This window comes from Coenobita brevimanus, chromosome 44 (genome assembly GCF_032717465.1).
Source record: "Coenobita brevimanus isolate Jiangsu-jjx chromosome 44, ASM3271746v2, whole genome shotgun sequence".
NCBI lineage: Eukaryota > Metazoa > Arthropoda > Malacostraca > Decapoda > Coenobitidae > Coenobita > Coenobita brevimanus.
The window spans coordinates 46,306,723-46,310,664 of record NC_136997.1 but is presented as its reverse complement, the minus strand read 5'-3'; positions in this window follow the sequence as shown (position 1 = coordinate 46,310,664).

Sequence of the window (3,942 nt, the reverse complement as noted above, 5' to 3'; positions counted from 1 at the left end):
TCCCCTGTTCCTCTTCCCCTCACTTCCCTCCTCTTCTCACCTCCTCCTCCCTAGCTCCCCTCCTTTCTCACCCTCCCACCTCCCCCCAACCCCTGATCCTACCATATAAAGCAACAGTGCAATGTCCGAATGCAACACAGATCTGCAATATGGATGATGGAGTGACTCAGGTGTGTGTGCTGGCTACCTGAAGGAGTTTACGATCAATTAAGACAAAATGGATGGATGTGAGGCTCAGGAAATTCAGAGTTTGCCAGGTACTGTATTCATAAAGCGTCTTCAGGATAAATCGCCGGTACAATGAGGTTAAGGATCGAACTTACGACTTGCGTGACACAGGACAGTTCCAAGCATCTGTTCTTTGGCTATTTATTCTTCACGTTACACCTCCTTTTGTACGTACTTGATCTAAATTATCTTCATATTAATCGCTACCCCAGGGCAAAATAAACGTGAACCCAGTGGACTGCAGAATTGTTTGTGCTTCCGGGCAGGTCTCCCGTCAAGGTGCATCGGTGCCACCACGTGAAGGCTACTATTACTATCGGTACTACTTCTACTACTACTATAATGGCAACAACAATAACTATTACTACTACTACTACTACTATTACTACTACTGCCACTAAGTTCTTGGCATATATAATAACACACCTGAATCACGTCTTGAAAAGAGTTTGGACAGAAGGCTAGAACTGTTAACACCGGAACCACGAACCAGCACACGGTCGGGACAACTCAACTCCTTTATTCCAGACGATTTTATTCACCTGTGAGTCCTAGGAGCCTGAGAGTGTCAATCCCTTTTATAAATACGGGAAGAGGTATTTGGAGACGCATTGATGGACGTAAAAGAGAGAGGACAAGGAATTATGATTATTTTTTTTTATTTTTCTTACTTCTCGACTTTGCCATTAATTCGACTAACTGGTTTACCGGGGTATTTATTAACTCTGTATCTTGGGGCGTGGATGTGGAGGAGGAGGAGGAGGAGGAGGAAGAAGAAGAAGAGGAAGAAGACGAGAGAGAGAGAGAGAGAGAGAGAGAGAGAGAGAGAGAGAGAGAGAGAGATGGGGAAGGGAAGCTACGAAGAGAGGAGGAGGAGGAGGGTAGAAAAAAGCATAAAAGGAAAAAGTAGAGTAAGAGATGGCTAGACAAGAGGAAGAGGAAGAGGAAGGTAGATGAAGAAGAAGAAGGAAAGAGGAGAGAGGAAGAAAAAAGAAGAATGTCAAAAGGAAAGGGAAAGGAGAAAAAAGGTGTGAAAAAGACGAGAGAAGAGATGAAACAAGAGTGAAGGAGAGGAAAGGGAAAGAGGAGGAAGATGGGAGAGGAGGAAGAGGAGGGAGGAGGAAGATGTGAGACAGAAGAACGCTGAAAAGGAAGATACAAAAGAAGAGAAAGGAAGAAAGAGTGACTGACAAGAGAAACAGAGGGGAAGAAAGAGGAGAAGCGGAGGGGAAAGAGAAAGGAGACAGGAGACAGCAGGGAAAGAAAAACAAAGGTAAAGAAAACAAGGATGAGAGAGAGAGAGAGGGAGAGAGAGAGAGAGAGAGAGAGAGAGAGAGAGAGAGAGAGAGAGAGAGAGAGAGAGAGAGGGGATACAGGAAATGGCACAAAAACTTTTTTTCGTATTTCGGTGACCACGAGGTTAAGGTGGTAGCAAGTCACCTCTCTCTCTCTCTCTCTCTCTCTCTCTCTCTCTCTCTCTCTCTCTCATCAGCTAGACTTTTCATTCCTTTACTATATCAATTTCCGTCTACTTCCATCATCTTCCTTTATTTATTCTCTACCACTTCTAAGTCACTCGTACTTTCAACCTTGTCCTTCTCATCCCCTCCTTCATTCATCCTTCACTATTTCCTTCAGGGTATAATACTCACCTTCCTTCATTCACTATCCTCCACCTCCTTCTATTCTTTATTCATTTTCCTCTACCATTTATTCATTTTCCTCTATTTCCATCTTCTTATTCAATTTCCTTCCACCATCTTTTCCCGCCTTCCATCCTACCTCAGTCATACCTCAGTAATTTCCCCTTTTACCCTTCAATAAAGCCACAAACACCGGCTCACAAACACCACAAACACTTATGGATATTAAACACACATCTAAACGTCTTCCAAACACAACCACGAAGCGTCTACGAAAAATTATAAACGAAAATAAAAGTTAAGTTAATCTCTCCAGCGACATTTGAGAACTGCCGGCTTTTATTCCCACGATAGAGAGAGAGAGAGAGAGAGAGAGAGAGAGAGAGAGAGAGAGAGAGAGAGAGAGAGAACGTGTGTGTGTGTGTGTATGTGTCAAATTGTGTGTGTGTGTGTGTTACCAGATGCCACCTCAAAACCAAATCCATCAATGTTTCCAAAGTTACTACGAAATGAGCAAAAAAAATCTACATATTCCACAAACTACCGCCACATTTCCAAATACAGAGAACGCAAATTTGTTGTGGAAAAATCCGAAAATTAACGAAAACTTAGGAAGCCATTTTGAATCGAATTTCTTTTAGGGGTCGAGTTACCAAATCGCAAAAAAATATCCCACGGACTTGGAGCCCTGAGGGGGTGGAGGAGGAGAGGGAGGAGGAGGAGGGAAGAAGGTGAGGTGGAGGGTGGCAGGGAGAAGACTGAGGAGGGAGGGAGAGAGGGAGGAGGATGGAGGGGAGAGAGAAGTAGAGCAGTGATGAAGGAGGGGAAACGAGAGTGAAGGGATACAGGAAGAAATAGTGCAGAAGGGAGGAAGGGAGATAAGGAGGAAGCAGGGAGAGGAAGAGGAGAGGAAGGTAGTGAAAATGAGGAGGAAAGAGAGGAGGAGGAGGAGGGAGCAGAGAAAGAGAGAGGGGGGAGGGGAGACAATGGTCTTCCCTGGATCTCTCATCTATGTCGATCTGATACCCTAATGTTTACAATTTGGGGTCGGTTTCGGCGCTTGGTAGATTTCGACTCGGCTGCCATCGACCGACCCCTCCTGCCCTCTGCTCTCATATTTTCCTCTCTTCCTCGTTGCAAAAAGTTACAAAATAAAATACAAACAAGACGCAACCTCATTACAGGGAGAGTTGGCCCGAGACGAAACCGTTAATCTGGGCAAAAATACGCCAATACGCGATCCAATAGGGTATCCCGTTTTCTAAGTCCAAGGTTTCATTTTATTGTTGTTGTTGTTGTTGTGGTTTCAGGTTCATATTTACGGGAACCCGGTGGACTGCAGGCTGAAGTTCCCCCTCTCTTACAGTCCACCATTCTCCTTTTCGGGGGGTGGAGAGGGATCTGAGAATCATTTGTTTACCCAGGCAGTCTGTTCAGTTATATCAGTGCCACCACGTGAAGGCGACCCTCTCTAGCACCTTTTATACCAACGGACGATTTTATTCAGCTGAGGACCCACTCCTTCCATCTATCTATCCATCTATCTATCTATTTTAATACCGGTCTTGCTGCCTCCAAAAATTTTACTCATCTCCTAACAAACCCTCACAGGAAAGAAAATAAAATGTCCATAACTTCCTTCCCTGATTTTCATTTTCCTCCTCCATCACCTGTCCTAATTATTTACCTGTATTTACCTGTGTTTACCTGTCCTGATCATCTCACCTGGTCTGATAATTTTCCTGTGATAATATTTTTGTCATGATAATTCTCGTCTCCTCAGTATTTTCCTCTCCCAAATATACCTTTTTTTCACTCATTCTTTTTCTCCATAGGGTAATATCCGTCTGAAAATCAACCCCCCCATTTCAAAATTATTCCTTCCCTGATAATTTCCTTTCCTCATCACATGTATTGATAATTCTCACTTTTTTTGGTGGGGTGGGGGGGATTATGTGAGTGAAAAAAGGGTGTTTGGGGTAAGATTAGGGATTGGCTGGCTGAGCAGATGGGGATTGGGAGTGGTGATTGGTGGGTGATTCTCTCTCTCTCTCTCTCTATGGACCACCTG